Below are 12,685 nucleotides of genomic sequence, written 5' to 3' on the forward strand. Positions count from 1 at the left end.
TCCTGTAATTTAAAAGAATCAATTCTACCCATATTGAAAAAATAATTAGTTCAGGAAAGAATAAATTAAGCACTTGGTAAAATTTGTTTTGAAGCTGTAAGTTTCAGAATCGGAATTTAAATTTTGGTAAATAAAAGTTCTTTTTTTACGGTAAACGATAATTAAAATATACATTGATTGGTGTCTTTTGTATTATTATTAACAAGTAATATTGTAAAATTTATTTTTACTTCTAAAGCAATATGTAATATTATTAAATATATGTCTAAGCCAAATATTTACTATAGAAATATAATAAATTATTTATTAAATCTGTGTGAAAAACCCTAACCCTATTGTATTAGGTCTCCCACAGTATCTTATTTGGATATGAAAGAAATTTTTGTCAATTAAAAACTCTTATTCAAATTGAATTTCTACAACTCATTTCCATTTTTAGAAACAATTCATTTATTAGTATCAAAATATGAAATGTGCTGCAAAAGTAAAATATAATATTTCTCTGTTTTCTTTTCATTAAATCATCTTGGAGATCTTGTAAAGTTCATTTTTAAGCTTTTCGTATATATCGTAGCTTTTTTTTTTTTATTTTTATTTTTATTTCACTCTTTATTTTTTTTTGGATTCAATATTTCCAGTGATCTAAGACATAAACTTGGATATGAGGAATTAAATTCAGAGGGATTTTCTTGGTTAATTTTCAATTTTTCTTAGAATTTTATCTATTCCACATGTTTAATTAGAACTTGAAAATTTCAAAAAAGATAAATAAATCAAGTTATCAATGGAAACAAAAAGAGATGGATTTAAATCCTCGACAAGTATAAATTGTACTGTAGATTATAATAGAATACCAAAAAGCATATAATAGAAAAGAAAATAATTTTATTTATGAGGGTTAAAACTGGTCAGTTAATAATGGATAATTGAGAAAGTTATACATATATATATAATACCAAAAAGCATATAATATAAAAGAAAATAATTTTATTTATGAGGGTTAAAATTGGTCAGTTAATCATGGATAATCGAAGAAGTTATCGATATACATTTATTTTTTAAACCTACCAAACATTAATACTAATTATGATTGTTTGATAATTAGAAGTTGAGACTCTAGAATCAACCTTATAAATCCGGACCAACATGCTAAATACTTTGGAATCATGCAAGACAACACCCCTTTCGAATTTTCGAGAGAAACTGAAATGAGGGAAGGGTACATACATTAATGAGACGAATAGAAGTCTTGTCAAGAATCTGCAATTGGTGTTTTGCAAATATATTCTTACAGTATAATCTTCTTCTTCAACTCGCAACTAATTAATGAATGACCTCCACCAACATGGATATTTCGTGAACAATCCACGTTTCGAAATTTTCTTATTAATTTCCAGTCTCAGAACAAATTAAAAAATGATCATAAAAATAAATAAAATTTTTTTTTTTCATGTAGTATTTGCTGACACGATTGGACCAAAAATGCACTGTATATCTGGAAGGAAAACCACACGTGGGAGACAATTTCAAATTCTTACCACAATATGAAAGTTAAATCTTGAATAGTATTGATACATAGGGAAATATTTCCGTTTTCTTGGTGTAGTGTGACAATGTTCAAGTCTTCAGTTATTTCTATACTAGTTTGACAGTGTAAATAATAGTGAAATATTAAAATTTATAATTATTTCTAATTTAGAATTTTTATAGAAAAGTGGTGTTCTTATTGACAATATTGGTCATATACAGGTGAGCAACCTTTGTTAAGAAAATGCTTAAAACCTATAGCCCAATGATTGAACCCAATAAGCTGAGCCCAAGCTTATGACCCGGTTTGCCCCCATTCTGTGCAAACTCGTGTTCCTCCAAAATGCGATTCTATTCAATTTTAATTGGACGGAGCAGATTGTGCCAAGTGGAGTTGGCTAAACCGTTGGATGAATATGGCTTTTCATTATACTAACCCTAGACTTTTCATTTGCGTCAATTGGAGAGTCTTCTAGGGTTTGTTCTTCGTATTTGCTCTCTGTAATTTTCTTCTCTCTAAAAACCCTTGGTTTTTGGTTAGAATCTCTGAGTTGTTTTAGATGCTCTTCGTGAGATCTAGCTTGGTGTACTTGTGTAGAGATTGTGTCTGTTCTTTGGTGAACTGTAAGGCACGATTACTTGGTGTAATCTGTCGTTCGTGTTTGTGAGAGAAAAATATGGTCTGAGGGCTGATCTTTGGTAGATCTGAAGTTTGTAAACTTGTATTGACACTCTATTGTTGGTTTCTAGTGGATTAGAGCGTTAATCACTTCGGTGGAAGCTCAACGTGGTGACGTAGCCCATTCTTGGGTGAACATCCGGGCCTACGGGCGAAAAATCATCGTGTTCTTTTAATTTCTGTGATTTTATTTCGAGTATTGGGACTGTTAATACCAACAGTGGTATCAGAGCATCGTCGATTTGATATATAATTCGGTTCTTGGCTCACTGGAGCTCTTCTTGACGGTTAAAAACCATTACCTTTGTGGTACTACTTCTGTGAGCGTTAGATTCACTGTTTTCTGCTGGAAAGTAATATAGTCCTGGTATTCACTATTTTACACTATTGGCCTAAGACGATTTTGGTAATGAGTTTTTAAACCCTAAACCTAATTTTTTTCGATTCTTCAGATAACTCTACTGTTCTTGGTTGAAGGCCCACCTGGATCTACCTTTGTCTAGAGTTTCATACGAGAACCCTAGAATTTGAGAGGAGTGGGTTTAACGGCCTCTTCAAGATTAGATCTTAAATTTGTTGACTGAAAATAATTGTTTTATGGTTTATTAGTTATATGATTTACCTGCTCACTGTGTTGTATATTCTGTGCACTTGTGTGAGAGTCATTTGTACACTAATACTTTGTGTATACATTGGTGCATATAAATTTTGTTTACATTGCATATCACAATCTGCTTTGGTCAAACAAGTTTGTTTAAAAAAAAAATTCAAAAATAATGACAGGTACTAAAGTTGATATAGAGATTTGGAATGGAAAAGGGGATTTTACTCTTTGGAGTCAAAAGATGAAGGCACTTTTGATGCAACATAAGTGTGTGAAAGCACTGGATGAGTCTTGGGAAGAAGAAGTCATAGAAAGAAAAAGAAATGAACAAAGTGATACTGCATGGAGTTTGATTTTCCTACATTTGTCTGATAGTGTCATTATAGAAGTAGAAAAGACTGAGACTGTTGAAGGAATTTGGACTAAACTTGAATCACTTTATAAAACAAAATCACTCCCCAATAAATGTTATCTTTGGAAACAATTCTTTAGTTTCAAATTTGATCCACATCTTGATCTTGAAGCAAATCTTGCCAGATTTAACAAATTAACTCAAGATCTCACAAACAGTAGTGAAATTTCTGATGAACAACAGGCAGTAGCCTTATTATCTGTTTTACCTGAAAAATATAAAGATTTAAGAAATGCTCTTGAATATGGAAGAACCTCCATTACTGTGGAGATTATTGTTACTTCTTTAAGAAACAAAGAACTGGAGTTTCAAAGTGAATCCAAATCTTCCTCTATTGGTTTTGGTTACAATGTCAGAGGAAATAATCAATTCAAAAGAAACAACAATAACTTTTCAAATAAAAATTTTGGAAAAACAAAAGAATACAATGGAAATTTTGATAAAGGTAAAGCCAAATTCAATTATAATAATAATAAGGCAAAAGGAAAGAAATGCTACTTTTGTGGAAAGATGGGTCACTTTATAAAAGACTGCATGAAAAGGATTGATGAACTGAAAAACATCAACAAAATTGAAGGTGGAGCTGCAATTGCTTATGAGAAAGCTGCGGGCTCAAATGGACAAGTCTAGGTGACTAGTCAATCTATGGTCAAGGATGAATGGATCCTTGATTCAGGGTGTATATTTCACATGACACCTTGCAAAGAATACTTTACTGATTTTCTTGAAATTAATGGAGATCAAGTGATATTGGGAAATGACTTTACCTGCAAAATTAAAGATATTGGCAAAGTTATTTTAAAACTAGAAAATGGAAATGTATTGACTCTAAACAAGATCAGATACATTCCCAAACTAAAGAGAAATCTGATCTCTTTAGGTGAACTAGATGATGAAGGTTTTGATACAACCATAAACAAAGGTTTTTTGAATTTACAAAAGAACTTTACAAAGATTGCTTGTGTTGAAAAATCCAATGGGATCTATGTTTTAAAAACCTTGCCAATAATTAGTCAACCAATTTTTGCAGTAGTATCTCAGCTTGATAAATTTGAAATATAGCACAAAAGGTTAGGACATGTGAGTGATAAGAATTTACACATTCTTAAAAAATGAGGTCTCTTAGGAAATGAAAAAAATTGAAAGAGTGTCTTTTTGTAAACACTGCATTTATGGCAAACAAAGGAAACTCCCATTTGGCACAGGTGTCCATAAATCTAAGTCTATACTTGAATATCTGCATGCTGATCTGTGGGGACCAGCTGCTGTGAATACCTATTCTGGTTTCAAATATTATTTACTGATTGTTGATGATTTTTCAAGAAAGACATGGGTTTCTCTTTTGAAAAATAAATCTGATACCTTTCAAAACTTCATAACATGGAAAATCTTAATTGAAAATCAGGTGAATAAAAAGGTTAAAGCTCTCAGACCTGACAATGGTCTTGAATTCTGCAATGAGGAATTTGATAATTTCTGTAATAACAATAGAATTTTAAGGCATAGGACTGTTACCTATACCCCACAACAAAATGGTCTAGCAAAAAGGATGAATAGAACCCTATTAGAAAGAGTGAGGTGCATGATAATTAGTGCAGGTCTTCCAAAACTATTCTGGGGGAAAGCTGTTAAAACTGCATCATATTTGATAAACAAATGCCCCACAAAATCTTTGAATTATGAAACACCTGACCATGTTTGGAGTGGTCATCCAGTTGGTTATTCCAAATTGAAAGTTTTTGGTTGTGCAGCATATGTACACCAAAATGAGGGTAAACTTGAACCCAGATCTATTAAATGCATTTTTTTAGGATATGGGAAAGGTGTAAAAGGTTACAGAATCTGGGTTAAGGGTCAAGGAGGTTATAGGGTCATAATAAGCAGGAATGTCATTTTTAATGAAACAGACATGCCTTGTACTAAAGAAAAAGTCCCTGTAGACCCTCAAATTAATGAAAATGATTTATATCTTCAATCTGATATCTCCCCAGCTATCTCAGATCTAGAAATTAATGACCAGATTGAGGTGGAACATACTCATGAGCAGGAAATAATCCCTAAACCTAAATCTGAACATGAAACTGAACTTGAACTTGTTCCACCAATAAATTCTTTAGAGGACTATCAACTCACCAGAGATAGAGAAAGAAGGGAGATAAGAACACCTGCTAGATATAATGAATTAGACCTTGTCACTGCCCTAAACATTTAGAATTTTTTAGGCAATGAACCTAATTCATATGAAGAGGCCATTGGGGGAAAAAATTCAAATTCCTGACTTGCAGCAATGAAAGATGAAATGCTTTCACTTGAAAAAAATAAGACTCGGGTCTTAATTACCAAACCAAAAGGGGGGAAGGTCATTGACTGTAAATGGATTTATAAAATCAAAGAAGGTGACACAAAAGAAGGAAATGTTAGATTCAAGGCTAGACTAGTTGCAAAGGGCTTTAACCAAAGAGAAGGAATTGACTATAATGAAATTTTCTCTCATGTAGTCAAATACACTTCTATAAGAATTCTTCTCTGCATTGTTTCACAATTTGATTTTGAATTGGAACAGTTAGATGTAAAAACTGCATTTTTACATATTAACTTAGAAGAACAAATTTACATGACCCAACTAAAAGGTTTTGAACAAAAGGGAAAGGAAAACCGGGTGTGTCTTTTGCAAAAATCACTCTATGGGCTGAAGCATGCCCCCAAACAATGGTATATTAGGTTTGATACTTTCATAAAAGGTCTTGATTTTAATAGAAGTGAATATGATCCTTGCTTCTATTATAAAGGTGGTGGAGGTCCGGATTCTTATTATCTCTTGCTTTATGTTGATGATATGTTACTTGCTGGGTGTGATGTAACTAAAATAAATAATATTAAGTAAAAGTTAAAACAAGAGTTTGAAATGAAAGACCTAGGATCAGCTAAAAGAATCTTAGGAATGAAAATTATGAGAAATAGAAGTGACTGCACACTATGTCTAACTCAAGAGACATATATTTCCAAAATTCTATATAAATTTTCTATGAATAAGGCTAAAGAAGTTACCTTACCACTTGGTAGTCATTTTAAATTTTCTACTGAACACTGTCCTAAAACTGAAACAGAAAGAAATAGAATGGATAAAATCCCTTATGCAAATGCTGTAGGTTCAGTAATGTACATCATGGTTTGCACAACGCCTGATCTTGCTTTTGCTATGAGTGTATTAAGTAGATATATGAGTAATCCTGGTGAACAACACTGGGAAGGCATGAAATGGCTACTTAGATATCTTAAGGGAACTTCAAACTTAGGACTAATGTTTGGAAAAAGGAAAACTGGGATTAAACTAAAAGGATTTGTAGATTCTGATTTTGCTGGTAATTGTGATAATAGGAAATCAACATCTGCATATGTATTTACCTTAAATGACACCTGCATAAGTTGGAAATCACAGCTGCAAAAGATAGTAGCTCTGTCATCTACAGAGGCTGAATATATTATAGCCGCAGATGCAGTAAAGGAAGGTATTTGGTTGAAAAATCTGTTGGATGAAATTGGCTTTACTGGTAATGATGCTTTAATATATTCTGACAGCCAATCTGCTATACATCTTAGTAGAAATCCAGTTTTTCATGATAGAACAAAACACATAGATGTCAAATTTCATTTTATAAGAGACATTATAGAAAAGGAGATTATAAAAATTGAAAAGATTTCCACTAAGTGTAATCCAGTAGATATGGGTACAAAAATACTCACTGTATATAAATTTAGGGATTGTTTAAATCTCCTAAATGCTACTACTAATTGAAATTTCTTTTGCAGGTACATAGAGCATATGATATCGAAGGAGGAGTTAACCTCTATTCGACAATGAAACCCAAAGGTGTCAAGCAAGGTGGAGATTGTTAAGAAAATGCTTAACACCTATGGCCCAATGATCGAACCCAATAATTTGAGCCCAAGCTTATGACCTGGTTTGCCCCCATTCTGTGCAAACTCGTGTTCCTCCAAAATGCGATTCTATTCAATTTTAATTGGACGGAGCAAATTGTGCCAAGTGGAGTCGGCTGAACCATTGGATGAATTTGGCTTTTCATTATACTAACCTTAGACTTTTCATTTGTGTCAATTGGAGAGTCTTCTAGGGTTTGTTCTTCGTATTTGCTCTCTGTAATTTTCTTCTCTCTAAAAACCCCTGGTTTTTGGTTGGAATCTCTGATTTGTTTTAGATGCTCTTGGTGAGATCTAGCTTGGTGTACTTGTGTAGAGATTGTGTATGTTCTTTGGTGAACTGTAAGGAACGATTACTTGGTGTAATCTGCCGTTCGTGTCTGTGAGAGAAAAATATGGTCTGAAGGCTGATCTTTGGTAGATTTGAAGTTTGTAAACTTGTATTGACACTCTATTGTTGGTTTCTAGTGGATTAGAGCGTTAACCACTTCGGTGGAAGCTCAACGTGGTGACGTAGCCCATTCTTGGGTGAACATCCGGGCCTATGGGCGAAAAATCATCGTGTTCTTTTAATTTCTGTGATTTTACTTCGAGTATTGGGACTGTTAATACCAACAAACCTCTAATTACAGTAAGAAATTTGAACATGTCATTGACATGAAGACAAAATGTATTAAGTAACGAGAGTTCCCATTACCATACCTCGTCTCTTCCTTTATCAAGTGTCAATATATGATCAAATCCTTTGCCATCTTCTTTATGTTTGTTACCTCCAATGCAAGCTGCCTCTATACTTGCTTCACAGATTCCAAATGCCTTGGAGCTTCTTGTGGCAAATGCTTCTGTCCAATGTTGGGTATGATTAGTGAATTAATCGGAGTGAACAGACTCTTGTCAGTAAAATGGCTTTACCTGAAGTTTAAATGAACTAGGGAGTGCAAGCATGCCCTTAGGAGATGTATAGAATAATTTGTCATCACTGCTGTGTGTGACAAAATAACGACATTGAATGATAGATTCAATTACAATATGTTATTGAACCTATTATTCTGTGCCATTTACATAATGATGATCACGGGCAGATTGGGCCCATCTGGTCTTTTCCTTTTAAATTTTTTTGTGTGAATTTTTTCAAATGGAATTCCTTTTACATTTAGCCCATCTTAAATTTCTTTTAGTCCTGTCTTAGCTCTGCCCCTATGATGATAATCAATGATGACAAAAATATAACGTAAAAAATGTTTACCATACATACCCAAAGGAAAACGATGCAACATGCAGTCATCTTTGTCATTCTTATTGTACATAATTTCGTTATGCTTGCAATTGTTGTGACTAGTGCAAATACAGGGTACATGTCTTTGACTTAACTTAAATAGAGGTAAAAGTTACTTTTAGACCTCTATATGTAATCATATAGCCCCAGTTTGGATTAAAATCAAATTTTTAGTTTACTTTTCAGAGCTTGTTTGTTAGGGATTTTAATCCAATTAAAATCAATTTTTTGACCGTCATTTCACTTTTCAGCTGTCATTTTTGAATTCTTCTATCACAGGTAGGACCCACTTTATTTCTAACAGTCAAAAAATCAATTATAAAAATCCCTACCAAACAAGCACTAATAAGTTGAAAACTTAATTTCGAGAAAACAAACTTTATTGGGTGGAAAACAATGCAAATTTGAGAAATATCAAACAACATACTTCTAAATCTTTTTTAATATATGTGTATGTTGGACCTGGAAGGATTGTAGTGAATGAGATTAATGACGCGATATGAAGTAATGAAGATCGCAACGAGAAATAAGATTTAAAAGTAAAGAAATTAACAAAGAGAGTTAATCGAAAAAGCACGATATTTTATTAATTGACAATATGGAGAGAAATGCATGAACTTGACAATTCTTGCTTGAACAAAATTGAAAGAGAATATCACTATTTATAGGTACATGACATAACATAAAAATAGAAATAATGTAGAATAAGAAAATAATATTTTTCCACACAAATCACGTGAAATAGAAAGAAACAAATTTTTCTACATGAAAATAAGGAAACGATTTATTTTCAAAAAAAAATCCACCCTAATTTGGGTTACAAACACAACAATCTCCACCTTGATCCAAATTCTGGTGCCACGAATGTAACTCCAAGATTTCAAATTTGTTTGCGTCAAAATAGCCAATTTCCTCAACACAGTATCAAAACTCTTCAAACCAAACTGTCGTCCTCTTCAAGGCGTCCACAAGCGACACCTAAAGCCAAATCCAGAGTTCCCAAAATTTCACCAAGGAATTATTGTTGACCAAATAGGGTCGAAGCACACCCTATAGCAGAAAACCATACCACATGCTGGATTAGAAGACCCCTTGCTAGAACTATCGCCTTCAACGTCCTCAAAAGCATCCCATACATTATTGAAACAATGGAACCTACGTTCCATTAGTCCAACCCTAACAAATGAACATAGTGTATCCCCTGAAATTGGTGGCTAAGCGGAATCACCAATGCTCCTCTGAGCAATGTTCTGAATCGACCCAGAGTATGTCACAAGAGGTACTGTACCAAACTGAATATCCACCACGGTACTAAACTTGTCCTGATGTCTTTTAACCGGTTCTGCACTTTCCTACAAGATGTACAACTGAGACTTTGCAATGTTCTGAATTGACCCAGAGTCTGTTACAAGAAGTACTGTACCAAACTGAATATTCACCACGGTATTGAACTTGTCCTGATGTCTTTTAACTGATTTTGTACTTCCCTACAAGATGTACAGCTGAGACTTTCTCCGTCCCTCAAGTACAACCTGGACACCCCTTCAGACATTTAAAACTTCACCTCAACCAAATAATTTATACCCTTTTGCATCTAGAGTACTGAGTAAAATGAGATTCCTTTTCAGGTCTGAAACATGTCGAACATGATCAATTATTCTGATTGTCCCATCCCACAACCTTAATCTAACTCGAATGATTCCATCAACACGGCAAGACTGGTTATTTTCCATCACAACTCCACCTTGCTTGACAGCATCATATGTCTAAAAGAAATTTCGATTAAAACACATATGATGCGAACATATCGAATCGAGAATTTATTCCTCGTCAGGTCGTTAGGCCTAGATTCCATATCAGATACCACGGTTAACATCACATTTTCGCCATCTGAAAAATCCTCAACTGCATTTGTTTCGTCTGAATTCAAAGGTTGCGCTTCATGATTTGCAACTAAATCACCTTTTGCCTGCAACTTAATCCTTCCGATTATGTCCCTTTTGTCTACAGTAGAAACAAAACAAATTGTTGTTACTTTTCGATTTGCCCCTCCATTGACGACCATGAGATACAAGACCTTCCTCTCAGGCGATACAATATACCATCACAGTTCATATGGCCTAATCATAAGAAACCTTGTCTCGAGCCACCATCGGTACTAAATGTCCCTACTATAGATTTAGGTAGCTTTCTCTCAGGCGATGTGGACTCTGTTTGGGGTGCAACTTGTCTAGTCAACCAGGCATGTAGAGAACATGGAGTCTTTCTCATTGTAAATCATGGCGTCGATTTGGAACTTGTCGAGGAAGCTCACAAGGGCATGGACTATTTCTTTGGGAAGCCACTTGATGAGAAACAAAAGGCCTAGAGAAAAATTGGTGATTATTGTGGTTATGCTAGTAGCTTTGCTAACAGATTTTCCTCCCAGCTTCCCTGGAAAGAGACACTTTCTTTTTGTTATAGAGCTAATCTTCAGTTGTCTGACATTGTCGAGAGATATTTATTGAATGTGATGGGCGAGAATTACAGACAATTCGGGTATGAAAGTTGGCGCTTGTTGGATTGCTTCATCTAAAAGCTTAAGTTGTTTCAATCTTTCTCATTCAGATCTTATAACATGTACATCAAGCCTTACATAATGTTGCATAACACTCTATTATTGGACAACTTAAAACATAGTCAACTTTTTTATCTAATCATTTCACCATATATCATCTTCTAGCACACTTTCTGGATGTCCATTTCTGGACATATAGCGTAATCCTTCTCATTATACGTGCGTTTATTTTTCCTTTTTTTGCTTGTCAAAGGAGGGTTTGCCAAGTATATTCTGAAGCCATGAGCAGTATTTCTCTTAACATCATGGAGCTCCTGGGAATGAGCCTTGGGGTGGGCCAGCTTGTTTTAGAGAATACTTTAAAGGAAATGATTCTATAATGAGATCAAACTACTATCCTCCATGCCAAAAACCTGATCTAAATCTTGGCACAGGCCCTCATTGTGACCCTACTTCCTTGACTATCCTTCATCAAGATAATGTTGGTGGCCTTGAAGTCTTTTATGATGAAAAATGGCATTCCATTTCTCCCAATCCACAAGCTTTTGTAGTCAACATTGGCGACACATTCATGGTAAGTTAAAAGCTCTCTCAGAGTACATGTCGAGTATTGGATTTGACTGACTGTCAAAATTTTTTGCAGGCCCTATCGAATGGGATTTACATGAGTTACTTGCATAGAGCAGTTGTGAACAGTAAAGTTCCAAGGATATCCTTGGCATTCTTTCTTTGTCCAAAGATTGACAAAATGGTAAGGCCACCAAAGGAATTGATATGCGAAGAAAATTCAAGAATGTATCCAGATTTCACATGGCCATCTCTTCTTGAGTTCACACAGAAGCACTATAGAGCTGACACTTAAACACTTGAAGTTTTCACCAATTGGCTTCAACAGAAAAGCAGTCAAGATACTGCCACATTGAATGGTTAAAGAGAGAAATGACTAATTTCAAAAACTACAAAGAGACGAGAAAAAAGAATTGCATTTTGTAGGGTATTTAGAAGAGTAAGGAAGCCAGAGAATGGACTGGAAAGAAAGCCAATCAGAGCCGTACTGTTACAGAATTATTCCGTTCTTGATTTTAAGAAGGAAAAAAAATAAAAAATGGGAATTTCGCATTTTGCATGGATAAAGAACTTTAAGGGTGGTTACTGGTTATAATGTGGAGTCAACTTTGACTCTTGTGTGCATGTTGATATTATTTACTAAAACAAATATTAAACAACTTCGGATTAAACTAGTTTTGACTTATGAGATGATTGAGAATTGAGCTCTTAATTACATTCAGTTCCTTTTCATTTTTCTTTCCACTTAAGCCCAAGGTATCAAAATTTTGAGTATATTTTTCGAAAAGTCTTTATTAGTTTCATTCTCTATTTTAAGGCATCAATCCTTATTTTGATAAGTTGAACGAATTCTGTGTGTGTAAAAAAGAAAATAAAGATTAAATTTGACTCTTCAAATTTAGAGAGCCAATCCCACCTCTATATGCTTTCATACATTGTTTCACAACTTTTCATGTATTGCATTGCACGAATCCTAGCCAAAAAAAATAAAAAATGTTGGTTAATAATTGTTTATGGAAAAAGCAAAAATAATGAGTATAAAGAGTGTCGTAGAAATTGTGTATTCTTTATTTTTGAATTTTTTAAAGATGATCTTAAATTGGAAATTATTTCTTTAAATTAAA

At 33.8% G+C, this 12,685-nt stretch overlaps 1 pseudogene; it reads left to right on the top strand.

Moving 5' to 3' along the window:
- The first annotated feature begins 5,699 nt into the window (after window positions 1–5,699).
- LOC111380154 lies at window positions 5,700–11,925 on the top strand (annotated as a pseudogene).
- The last annotated feature ends 760 nt before the right edge of the window (window positions 11,926–12,685 follow it).

The sequence above is a fragment of the Olea europaea genome, unplaced genomic scaffold (assembly GCF_002742605.1).
Source record: "Olea europaea var. sylvestris unplaced genomic scaffold, O_europaea_v1 scaffold2101, whole genome shotgun sequence".
NCBI classification, from domain to species: Eukaryota; Viridiplantae; Streptophyta; class Magnoliopsida; order Lamiales; family Oleaceae; genus Olea; species Olea europaea.